The sequence below is a fragment of the Canis aureus genome, chromosome 10 (assembly GCF_053574225.1).
Source record: "Canis aureus isolate CA01 chromosome 10, VMU_Caureus_v.1.0, whole genome shotgun sequence".
Classification (NCBI taxonomy): Eukaryota; Metazoa; Chordata; class Mammalia; order Carnivora; family Canidae; genus Canis; species Canis aureus.
Genome location: NC_135620.1, coordinates 47,960,953 through 47,974,933, shown reverse-complemented (window position 1 = coordinate 47,974,933; position 13,981 = coordinate 47,960,953). Strand labels below are relative to the sequence as shown.

General features: G+C 34.4%; 1 protein-coding gene across 11 annotated transcripts in view; it reads left to right on the top strand.

Annotated features, from left to right (window-relative positions):
• The window catches only part of LINGO2 (leucine rich repeat and Ig domain containing 2), a 1,132,704-nt gene that overhangs the window by 865,791 nt on the left and 252,932 nt on the right, over window positions 1-13,981 (top strand). The window lies entirely within an intron of this gene.

The following is a 13,981-nucleotide window of genomic DNA, read 5'->3' as shown; positions in this document are numbered from 1 at the left end:
CTGTGCTAAGCACTCCACATGTATTATTTCACTTAGTCTTCACAAAAACCCAGTGGGTTAAAGAGTTTCCCCTACCGATGCCGATTAGAACTTTGACCTGCCTGCAGGTAAACCTACATACCTGAAAACAACATAAATCTTAAAAATCCTATTTATTCTAAAATTTTAGGAGAAATTGACTTAGTGCTTACTAATGTTGATTATGCTTTAAATAGCCTGTTTCTGAAGAAAACCACCAATGAGCTAGCCTTCCTGATCCTAAGTAATTCAGCATTCTTTCCCCACTGAAGGCCTTTGGTCAAATCTCATCTAACACTCCTATTTCTATGGCTGTTTGTTTTGTTTTGTTTCAAGAAATTTCCATTTTCTCCGCATTTAACACTATTGGTGTTTTCCCTTGGATTGTCATGGTGTTACATGTAGAAAGGTATATTTCAGCTATTCTCATAAACTTTATAACATTTTATCAAATTGCTAGAAGAGTACTGTTGGTATGTTGATCCACACTGTGCCTAACATATACAGGAATTTGAGGAAATTTGACATCTGTAAATATTGTCTTACTACCCAGGAGCATAACTTATTCCTGTAATTATGGTGTTTGGAATATTCCCCAATAATGTTTTATAACCTTCAATGATAATATTTTAGATCTAACACATTTCTTATTAATTTGTAGGTATTTCATTTCTTCTTGCTTTTTTCCTTTTCAGTTACTTGCCTCCTTTCCTGCTCCTCTCCCTGCCCCATCAAATATGAACATTCAAAAACTTTTGTCTTATAGTTTCTTAAATTGTGTGATTATGCTATCTCATCTAGCCCAGTGTTTTGTTCTTTTTTTTTAAGATTTTATTTTTTTATTCAAAGAGACAGGCAGAGGGAGAAGCAGGCTCCACACAGGGAGCCCGATGTGGGACTCAATCCCAGGTCTCCAGGATCACGCCCTGGGCTGAAGGTGGTGCTAAACCACTGAGCCATGGGGCTGCCCTAGCTCAGTGTTTACAATCATCACCGGTAGGTAGGTGGCTTCCAAATTACCCATTAACCCAGTCAATGATTACCTGTGGCCTCCTCTACCAGTTATCATTAGCATCCCAAACTCAGAATATTTAGAACCAAACTTATTATTTTATTTCTGAAGATAAATTCATACATTTGACTTCCGTATTTTGGTTAAGGGTTTTGTGATATGCATCTAAATTCAAAATCTTAGAGCCAGCTTTTTCTTTTCTCTCTCCCCCTCCCTTTTTAAAAATATGTAATCTGTAGCCAGGTCTGTAAACTTTAAACTCTATGAAGTTTCCAGCATCCATCCCCTTGAATCCATGCCACAGTTTGTGCTCTGCTCAACTCTTGTCTGGATTATTATTTTGTTCTTCAAACCAATCCTCTTGCTTCCATCTTCTTTCCTTCCATCCCAATTAGCCTGATAACTATCTTACTGTTGCTTCTATGATACAACATTGGTTCCATCTCTCTTCTACTCAGGGCCATACAATGGTCCACAGTAGCTGCTTGCCTAACATAGTATAAATTCCTCAATTTGGAAGGCAAGACCTCTTACTCCAATTTCCTTATCATTCTCTTTTTCAGATCAGTTTCCTCTTCAAGCCATGATACTATCCTGCAATTAGATTATTCCTTTTCTCTAGAAATATCTGATAATTTCATTCCTGTGCTCAACTTGGTCTTATTCCAGCTCCTCCCTAGAGTACCTTCTTGCTCACCTCTGCCAAGTAAATCCTAACTTCCTTAAAATTGTATGTTATCTCTCTCTCCTCATATCTTCCTTTCAGAAACTTATCATGGTATGACTTGAATATAACACTGTTTATATACTTGACTGTTCTCCATTTCTAGATTTTTCAGCTCTGTAACTGCAAAAATTGATCTTACTCATCTCCTGTTCTACTCAGTGCTTTGTGCACATTTAGAATCTTCTAAATATTTATTAAACCAAATTAAATAGGCCCAATTATCACAGAAATTGCCTGTGGTTCAGACTAAGAAACAAATGCCTAATTTTGATTGGATTCACAAGGTGACTTGGTTAAAATAAAACCTGCAATAATGCTGATTTCTTCATTTTTGCCTCTTCCTAACTCAGGTTTTAATTTAAGGTGAGCAGCTGAAAACCTCTGATTACAAAATCCTGCATGTCAATGTGTTTTTTATAGTTAAAATGAGTTATTTGTGAGAAATGCATCATTGCAGCTAGGTATTTGATTCAAAAGCTGTGATTTATGACTTAGACTGGAATTTTATAGGAACAATGTCATATAATACCTGAAAACACCATTTATTTTCATGCACTATTTAAATTGCACTTATGCCAAGTTACTATTTGTAATATTTAAAAAGTAATAGTCAGTGCTTCCTTACATTTGCCATACTTTTAATCATGGTAGAATTGAATTCAAAATTATTGAATAGGAAACATTTCTGCCACAAAAAATATTACTGTTGAATAATTAATCAAATGAAAAACATGTTCAGGTATATATTTTTGTCTTTGTTCTGTGAATTTCATTTTTATTTTCAAAATCAGTATATTCATGCCCCTGGACCTTTCCTTTTGAAGTGGGATTTATAGCATATCTCAAAACTAAACCTATAGCATATTTTACAAAAGTTAATGTAGATATAATTCTCTGATAAATGTTGTGATATTTTTCCAAAATATATTTAGACTAGAATATTCAGAGGTGGCCGTGCCTACGCTATTTACTTACTCTGGTGGAAATCCCAACAAGATCTTGGTATATTCTGTAGGAAAAAAGCAACCACACTTAAAATGGTGACAACTGGGACGCCTGGGTGGCTCAGCAGTTGGGCGCCTGCCTTCAGTTCAGGTCTGATCCCAGGATGCGGGATTGAGTCCCACATCAGACTCCCTGCGAGGAGCCTGCTTCTCCCTCTGCCTATGTCTCTGCCTCTCTCTCAGTCTGTGTCTATCATGAATAAATAAATAAATCTAAAAAAACAAAAACAAAAAACAGTGACAACTAAGTGTATTAGTGAAAGTGAAATACAGTTGAGGTACTCAAAGAACCTCCTGACTTTATAAGAATAATCAAGGATCCATAAGAATGATCAGCATTTCTTCATTTATCTTGTAAGAGGAAGCATTGAATATCTTAGTTTCATTTTTTCTCCAGAAAACCTGCAATTCACATTGTCTGTACTTTTAATTTGGATCAGTAATTATAAAGTTTAATATCTCCCTTTATTACCAGTAAATTTTTAAATTACCTGATTATTTCTTACATGATGATGAACCTCAGAATAATATACTTTCTGGGTGGAGAGTAATTTTGACCCCCGTGCCTCTACCCACCCCGAATTAAGAGTAGCAAAGATGTTTTTATATAGAATTTGTGTTTGTTTTGCGGTTTTCTTTTCCTTTTTCCTTTTTTTCCCTTTTGGGGTTTCAGTATGCTTGTTTATTTGGCTTGTTTGTTTTGCACTACAGATACAGGTTTGGCATAGAATCAGTGGCATCTTCACCCCCATTTCCCTGGAGACGAATTGTAGGCATTTATGAGGTGTCTGATGCCAATTTTGTAGGTCACAGCTCTGGGATTTAAGTACCTCATAGAATAGAACCATCTAAACCAAAACACATGGGAAGAGAGCTTATAACCAACAAATCAAATGGTTGAGCTCACAGTAGAGGGACCCTTTTCCTAGTTGATTTGAAAAGTCTGAAAAATTCGATTCTTTTCAGCCATATTCAGAGCCTTTAGTCAAAAACATTTCTGAATACAATTTCAAATAATACTACTTTAGTAAATATCCACAACAGTATTATTCATTCATTTGGACCTATTTAGATGAGTATTTAGTATGTGTTACTAAATCCACAAATCTCCTTTCTCATGAAATTTATTTTTGCATGATACAAGACAAATATAAAAAGCAAGATGGTTTCAAATGGTTAACCTGTTCTGAAAAGCAGTATTATATTTTTTTTAAAAAATTCTATAGTTATTTGTTTGGAAAATCTTGCATGAAAGTTCAACTAATCTTTTTCCTATTGAAATATTAGAATTCTTAATATTTTAATCTTCATTATGAATCTTGAAGAAGGAAATATAATAGGTAGCATTTCACAATTTTATTAGCCTATGAAAACTACTTTTCACACATTATGTAGCAGTTCCAGTGTTCTATAGGACACATTTTGTAGAATACTCATCTACAACATTCATAAGTAACTATGAAGGGTATAAATAAAAAATTCACAAGAAAATCCGCCTATCTAGACCATGTTTCATGATAACTTTTTGAAGGAAGTTAAAATGATTTGCCAAAACAGAACCTTAATATAATCTTGATAAAAGATCTATGTGACAGGCATTCTGTAGGAAAATTATAATTTAAGGAATATGTATTCATATTGCCTCCAACAAGAGAAATAAATATATTGACAATTTGACAGCGATAATATGAAATTTTACTTGCCATTATTTTTCCTATTTATGAGAACTCAAAAGAGAATCTAAAAAATAAGGAATAAGGCAAGCATATCTATCATTTTGAAATATAAAAGAGTGTAACTAAACAAGAAGCCCCAAGTTAAATATCCATTCTTCATACAGGGTAAAGAAAGAGCAAGTATGCCTAAAGGAGCTGGTGCTTCTGGGTGTTAAGCTTCTTGAAAGCAGGGATTATTTCTTTCCCCTTCCCTTCTATATGCCCAGGGCCTACACAGATGCTTGGTACATAAAGGCATTCATAAATATTTCTTATCTACTTCAGTGGAATTTGGAGGATTATCAAGGGATGGCTAATAGGAAGGTGTTGCTAAGACACCAGTAGTCACTGGGTCAGGTCACGTAGACTCTGCAAAAACCAATCCAATTGTATATGATACCTGAGAAACTTGAAAATTGCCTGGCTGAGATGATATCCAAAAGAGTAAACAATTAGAATTTCGGGCAAATGATCACCAGTGCAGAAGAGCCTTAGGTTATCCAAGCTCATGGGCAAGGTGTGGTCAAGGGAAATTTGACATAAGTGATAATCAGAAGTGGAAGTCTTATCCTTGTGTCTGTAATGACAAGTGGCTTGCCTGTGATGGGATGGAGGCTTGAGAAAAGACTTCAGCCTTCAGGAGAATTATGAAACCTTGGCATTTTAGGATATTGTGTTGCTCATCCAGCGTTGAGGGAAGAAATCCAGTTATAGGAGGAAGGATTGTGGATTTACCACTCAATCCATATGTATACATACACACATGTTGGTACATATCAGTACTGATGATTTGTGTAATTATTTTAATAATGTCTCTGGCTCTTCTCATTGATCTAAAACAAAAGTATTGCCATTTTTATACTGTTTTCTATCTATAAAATGCAAAGAATGTGGGCAAAACAACTGGACTTCTTACTTGCATAAGAGAATAAAATTTAAAATATCATCTAAATTCCTCCAAATATCTTTTGTTCTTTCATAGTATGAAAATTTCTCATTTATTAATCCACTTATTAGAATGAATTGCATCTTATTTTAAAGATGGCAACTATGAAATTCAGTGACTTCAACAATGATCATAAATGAGTCAGTTGAGTTCTAAAAAATATTGTTGCCAATAGAAGCCCTTATTGTATTTTATTTTTAAAAATTCCAGTAAATAATATGCTATATTCCATACATGCTAAAAATGAATATTTTAACATGTATGCAGGCATAATTTTTTGTTTTACATTCTAAAACCACATGGTTATTCTTACTCTGCAATTTCTGGTCAGTAGAAATTCATCTGTAGGGATGTTTATGTTGTCAACACAGCAGTCAGATTGAAGACACTTTCACGAAGCAATCACCTTGACAATTGCTGCTTCTGTAGTGATGCATATAGAAATGAATTATATTATGTATTCTTTTTTTGTTTCCTTCTTTCATTTAAGTACCTGATAGCATTTTTCTGCTAACTACACCTTGTTCCAGAATAATTGAAATAATATGCTAAGAACTTTAGAAATCCCCCAGCAACATTCCAAATTTTGTTTTTAAAGGTCTGAAATGTCATCCTGATAGAAAATGTCATCTGCAAAATCCTGAATTAGAAAAGCCATCAATGGGTTGTGGACTGTGGGGCCACATTTATTTATTTTGACTGTTATGGATATAATAAATCATTCTAAAATAAAGTTGACATTTATGCATTCCGCTAACATGGCAATTTAACAGCATGTTCCATATACTGCTGCTTGAGTTAAGGATTTGCTATCACATTTTCCAGCTTACTTCTCTCAATCTTAACACAGCAGACAGTGGTAATGTCAACTGCAGAAGTGCCAAGAGAAAAAAGACAGATAATATATTCATCTTTATGGAAGATTTTAAACTCTGTGCCATTGAGCACATTTCTCTGAATGGCTCTCATAGCTAATAACGTTTGCTTCTTTCCTTTTTCTTTAGGCTACATGAAGTCTTTTTTGTTATAGGCATGGCTCTTGGTTTGATTTAATCCTGCTTTCTCTGCATATCAACAGGTGCATATAATGTATTAGCAAGAAAGACATCATAATTGAAATCAATACCGTGACTTTGAAGACTGTTTCCATGAAGAGTTCTGGTCCTGTGTATTTTATATGCTGCCAAAATCATGTTGATAAAATGCATTAGATGCTTCTATCAATTCAGTTCACACATACACACATATGCACGTGAAACACTCAACTTACATTTCATTTATACTAAATTTATTGTTTAGCTCTTTGGCCTTTCAGTTGTTTATATATACTGAATCATTAAATACATAAAAAGAAGAGACTTACTTGTTCTTCCAGACCAAAATGTGATTTAAGCATCACAATGAAAACATATTTTGCTTTAATTATAAAGGTTCTAATTTACATGTGCAAATGAGCATACATTTCAACTTATGACTGCTACTTGTATAATATTATTCCCTGTTGACTTCTAATCATTTTTGACTCTTGAAACCTTCATGGTCATCCTTGACTGCCCATATTTTCTTGCACTAATTCATTAAATGAGCTGTGCCAGCACTTTGCCCTTCTACCATGTCCTGATCCCTCAAGAACAAACTTTGAAATCTTGCAGATGGAGAGTGAAGTGAAATGATGACCTCTCTTTGTCTTGTTTTCCTGTAAGAAATATGTACATGGATTGTAAAGGAGGACTTTAATGCCAGATACCAGAGCCAGATAGCCTACCTCCAAAACTGTCTTTCAGCTTTTGGTAGTAACTTTACTAGCTAGCATCCTGGCCCTGATAGTGGAAGAGCCACATTAGTGGCTACATTTAGGATAGCCCTGCCTTGCTTATAGCTAAGCAACTGTGAAGAGAATTATTGCACTTCCCATAGAAGCAAGAGAATCTCTGCTTTAAAAATGCTCCATATCAGGAACGCCTGGATGGCTCAGCAGTTGAGCGTCTACCCCTGGCTCAGGGCGTGATCCTGGGATCAGGGATTGAGTTCCACTTTGGAACTCCTTGCATGGAGCCTGCATCTCCCTCTACCTAGGTCTCTGTCTCTCTCTCTGTCTCTCTCTCTCTCTCTTTCTGTGTCTCTCATGAATAAATAAATAAAATTTAAAAAATAAATAAATAAAAATTCTCCGTATCATTACAAGCATAATAGGCATGTATAGAACATGCCGTCCATTCGCTCTGATACTCACATTTAAACTCTGGCTTTTAGAGCTTTGGACTGTACCTTTCCTGTGTAACTATAATTAAATTACATGTTGCAGGCTTGTTGGGAAAATAAATTTGTTGCTCTCCATTTTGAGATAAGTACTGTTTCTCTCGTGTAGCACCAGATCACCCAAAGAATATGGACTATATGCACAACCATGGGCCCTACTCTCAGGGAATGAATTTTCACTTGATGTAGGCACTTATAATCTCTGGCTTGTGTGATTATTTTATATATTTGGTAGTTATTTTAGTACTTGCCATCATGTTCTTAGTGTTCCCAAAGGTTCTATTTTAGGGCTGCCTCTTGGTGGGGTCCCAATATGGGCTAATGGAAAAGGGTCTGAAGGAGTCAGCCAAGCAGACCTAGGGTACCACCTTCACATTGTCATCCAGGCAGAATTAGAAAAGTCCCCCCAGGGATACTTCTGAACCACACTCTAACATTTTCTCTGGAGAAAGGGTAACTCAATAATTGAACTGACACACATTTTCTTCAGGGAGGTAACAGAATCCTTTAGAGTATTTTCAAGTGTAGACAAAACTTTATACAGATTGATGTAGCGTTCTTGGGTAAAAATGTTCGCAAATGATTGAATACTCTATCTGTTCACAAATGATTGAATACTCCATATCTTTGACCACTGTCAGCTACCAGGGAAGTAGATAGTCAGACAAAGGGAATGTCACAGTCCAGTGGCAGTTTTTATTATTTTGACTTTATACATGCAAATACAAAGGAATTCTTAATCAAAATTAGTTTATTTACTACTAAAGATATCCACATACTATAAAAGTTTCATCTTTAGCTCTTGCTTTCTCTATCCTCATGCTAAAATTGCATCCTCCTGTCTGATATCTTAGAGTTCTATTAAAATTAGAAAATATATTTTTCCTTATTGTTCAGTTTCCTTATATCATCTGAATATAAATGTCAAACATAATCTACCTCACATAGGCACCTTTTAAGTGTAAAGTTATGTCCATTAAGTTAAAATATGGGCATTGAAGGTTGAACCAGGGAATATTACATACTTAGAATGTAATTAACAATTCAAAATCTAAGCTAGAGGGTAGCTGTTTTTCCATTAAACAAATTCACTCTACCATGTTCATAGTAAGTTTTAAAAGCCATTTTCCAGAGGTAAGTGAATCTAATACTGCACATTTAATAAATAAAACATACATTTAAAATATATGTATAACCCTAGACAACATAAAGTCTAGTGATTCCTAGAGATACTTATTTTTATTAAGTATTTGATAAGTGACTACTTATAAACTAAGTTAGGTAATAATTTTACCTTCATTGACCAACAGATGAAGAACAAGAAGATTAATTAATATTAAGAAGTGGCTTTTGTTTCCTTAAAAAAGTGAAAAATCAGGGGCACCTGGGTAGCTCAATTAAGTGTCTGACTCTTGATCTCAGCCCTGGTGTTGATCTTGGGGTTGTAAGTTCACACCTAGCATGGATCCTACTTAAAAGAGAGAGAGAGAGAGAGAGAGAGAAAGAGAGAGAGAAAACAAAAACAAAACAGAAAAACCAGGACCCAGGAACAAAAAGAATATATGTGTTTCTTAATAAGCCTCTATTCTAGCAGTAGTTGCTATATAATTCCTCAGAAAACCAGACAAAACAAAGGCATGCTGATTCACTTTATTTTTGTGCTTATCTGTTTATTTTCCTGAAATTGTTTGATCACTCTGACTTTTCATTTTCCATATCTTTATGGCTGTATGGACTATTTCTGAAGATTGGCTCAATATATCAGAATGCCATCTCTCCTGCCTTGTTAAATTTCCTCTAGAAAAACACAGGGGTTCTTAAATAACTATACTCCCTTACTCTTTTATTGAAGCTTCTCCAACGAATTGAACTCTCTAGGAACTTACAAATAACTAGGATGAGTAATGTTTATGCAATTTTACAGGCCTGCATGTATTTTGTAGCATCCAAGATTAGAGTCTGTTGAAGTGGATAAGTATTAACATAGCAATATATCTGCTATGCTTTGCTTAAGAATGTCATTACACAGAACAAAGTTTTGTAAATAACATTAGATTCAGGGTGACCATAAAGGAAAAATATTACAGAATGAGTGTTAGGTCTCTGTATTTTGTTTGCATATTTGTAAGTGTGTATGTGTATGTTAAGATCTAATATAAGAATTTCCTGATTAGGTGCTTTCTCTTCTGTGACCAAGGATTTGTTATAAACAAATTCCTTAATAAACAAATTTCTTCACATCCCTCATTGAAAGTAATTTAGTTTAGGGCTACCTAGTAGAACTTTATGCATTAACAGAAATATTCTATATCTGTGCTGGTCAATATAGTAACAGCTACATTTGGCTTTTGAGTACTTGAAATGTGGTTAGTGTGACTAAAGGTTTCAATTTTCAAATTTTATTTAGTTCTAATTAAGTTAAATTAAAATAGCCTTTTTTAAGTGGTGGCTACTGTATTGAACAACATAGATCTAGTTGATATATAAATGTATCATAACATAATCATTATGTTGTTGAGTGTGTAACATAGCTGAGTATCTTCAGAGACCCACAGCTAAAAGAGGGTACATAATTCTTTCCTTGAGAGAAACCAGTAATATTAATAAAAAGAACATGTAAGAAGCCATACTAATTCAGAGTTTAGGCTTATGGAATATGATAGATGAACTCAAACCCTGTCTCTGATCCTCATTTGCAATGTTACCTTAGAGAAAATATTTAAATTTCTTTACGTCCTTATTTTCTAAGTTGTACTTGGGGCTATTAATAATAAAATTGTGTCTGTAACAGGCTTATCACTCAACAGAGAAGTAATGATGGTAATGATCCTGGTTATAATGGTGTTACCTTCATACATTCAAACTCATTAAAATCTCCAAATTACATCTGTTAAAAATTCTATCTCCATTTCCCAGATAGGAAAACAAGCTCAAAGTGATTGTTTTCAAGATCACTTAGCCAATCCAAAATTGAATTATAAGTCTAGTTACAGATCTGTTCTTTTCATCCTCCCACATTGCTTTCTTTGATAGAACCAATTAGACTTAACAGTTAAAAGTCTAAACTAGTCATTCTCCACTGCAAGTGTATCACTCTGAAGGTGACATTTAAGTCATATTTATGCATGAGCATCCTAAATTGGACCTTAAAAATGAAAGAAAGAAGGGAGGAGTGGTAGGGAAGAAGGAAGGAAGGAAGGAAGGAAGGAAGGAAGGAAGGAAGGAAGGAAGGAAGGAAGGAAGGAAACAAAGAAGGAAGCAAGGAAAAAGGGAAGTAACTCTTCAGAATATATATTTGAGGAATATATACTTGCTTGTTTCTGAAAGGAGATAGGGGAGATGCACAAGAGAAAGAAGGGAGAATATATGAACACATGAGTTCTTGGGAGTTCAAGTCATGCCTGGCTCTGCTTACCTCTCTCAAGCAGGAAATGCAAGATAAGAGTTGTGGAATGTAAATTCCTGTACTTTAAATAACAACTCTATCTATGTCTTTTCATTGCCACCATTATATCAGGCATAGACTAATGAAATTAGTAACTCCTTTTTTCCTTGGAGTGGGAATAGGTAGACAAAAGTCTGGCCACAGAGGTGCCAAGTCACTTCTACATTTGACAATGCCAGAAAGACCTTGAAAATAAACCTTCAAAATTATTATATGTATTCTACCACCTAAGCGGTTAACCCTTTGACAGGTACTCTCTAGAGTTTAGAGTGATTTATGTTGTAATTCAGTTGAAGGAAATAAAGTTGCCTTCAAATTCCAAAAAAAAAAAAAAAAAAAGAGAGAGAGAGAGAATGAGAGAGAGATGGAATTGACATTTTTCTTGGTAAATTCAAGATATCTAGGTCATGATTCCTAACTTATAAATAACTGAACCCTGATGGGCGATAGTAATTAATTACAAGAGCTTGAAAAATCAATATTTGTGTAGTCCATGATTGGCAGCTGAATAAATAAGTATTATGTATCCTGCACATATTTGTTAGAATTTTTTAAAAGCTTAGAGATTTGGCTTGATTAGGAAAATAGATATTGATTTAAAACAAGATGTCAGAATGCTTATATAGAATTATGCATTTTCTCAATTAACTCATATGAGAAGTACTAACAACATCATCATGAGGGAATCCTCATCATTCAGAATTTGATGTAAAGAGTAGACTTCTAGGCTGGAGCTCAGTTCTTGGATCTATTATGACATTCCTGATAGCTTTCTGGGGATGGAGCTCCTTTCTTGGCTATATGATCTTTGCTCTTACATTTGAACTTCCTGCCTAAGTGGATATAAGTTGCATGAAGAAATTAATTTTAAAAATATAATATTTCTCCAAATGCCATAAAGTATCCATAGAAATAATTAGAGATTAGATGTGAGTACAACATTCATAGAACTCTAGCAATTTTACAGCTAGTGATTGCGTTCTCTATACAAATTTTACATAAGTATTGAAGCTTTTTGATTCAGTCATATTAAGCATACACCAGCTTCCCTTGCCTGAGGAAACAAATCTAGAAAAATGCTGTGGCTAATGTCAAAGAAATTACTGCCTGGGCTCTCTCTTTTAGGATTTTTATGGTTTCAAGTCTAAAATCTACTGATTCAGTGCCTTAAGTGGCAGCTCGAGCTATAGCCACTACCAAGAACTCACAGCCATTAGAAATAGGGGAAACATTGAAATAACTAGGCTCTAAGTTTACTACAGCTAAATCAATGTGATTTACTCATGCCATAAAGAACCTGGATTGTTTTATCTTGAAAGGGTTAAGCAGAAGTAAAAAACTTTTGGGATTATATTAGAATAAAAAGCTTTCAAACAGTGAGGAAAACCATCAATGAATATAAAAAGCAACCTACTGAATGGGAGAAGGTATTTGCAAGTGATATTTTGCATTGACATAGTCAATAGGGTGTTAATATCCAAAATATATTTAAAAAAACTTATACAATTCAACACTAGAAAAGCAATCTGATTTAAAAATGGGTAGAGGACCTATAGACATTTTTCTAAAGAAGACATATAAATGGCAAACAAGCACATGTAAAGATGTTCAATGCCACTAATCAGGAGAATGCAAATCAAAACCATACATAATAAGATATTACCTCACACCTGTTAGAATAGTTATGACCAAAAAGACAAGGGATAACACGTGTTGGTGAGGATGTGGAGAAAAAGGAACTTTTGTGCACTGTTCATAGGAATGTAAATTGTTGCAACCACTGTAGAAAATAGCATGGAAGTTCCTCAAAAAATTAAAAGTAGAAATACCATATAATCCAATAATTCCACTACTGGGTATTTACCCACTGGAAATAATAAGAGTAATTCAAAAAATATATGCACCCTATGTGTATTGCAGTATTATTTACAATAGCCAAGATATGAAAGCAACCTAAGTGTCCATCAATAGATGAATGGGAAAAGATGATACATGCAGAAGTGCGCGCGCACACACACACACACACACACACACAGAGGAATATTATGCAGCTATAAAAAAGTTGAGACAACCTGTATGGACCTAGAAGGTATTATGCCAGTGAAATAAGTCAGACTGAGAAGGACAAATAGCGTATGATTTCACTCATATGTGGAATCTAGAAAAACAAAACAAAACTAAAAGCAGAATCTAACCTATAAATAAAAAGAACAAGCTGAATGTCAGAGAAATGGGAGAGGGAGAATGGGCAAAATAGGTGAAGGGGAGTGGGAGACACAGGCTTCCAGTTATGGAATGAATGTTGTAAGAACAAAAGGCACACATAGGGAAGAGAATTAATGGTATTATAATAGCACTGTATGGTGACAGATGATAGCGATGTTTGTGGTGAGCATAGCATGATATAGAAAGAAATTGTTTCAATATGTTGTACACTTGAAAGTAATGTAACATTGTGCATCAACTATACTCAAATAAAAGTAAACAAAATAAAATATACTGATTCAGTGCCTTAAGTCACTAAGAAGCAGCTAGAGCTATAGCCACTACCAAGAACTCACAGCCATTAGAAATAGGGGAAACATTGAAATAACTAGGCTCTGAGTTTATTATAACCAAGTCAATGTGATTTACTCATGCCATAAAGAAACTGGATTGTTTTTATCTTGAAAGGGTGAAGAAATTCATTCATGACTTTTTTGTTGTTTGCATTAAAATAGCTTTAGAATAAGCAAACTGGAAGTTCTTTTAAATTATTTATGCTTTTAGCCCTAAAGCTAAGAAGATAAGTTGTTAGAATTTTTTATTTTTGTGTGAGTAGCTTCACAGCTTGTCTTCCCATGTTTATAAGCCTA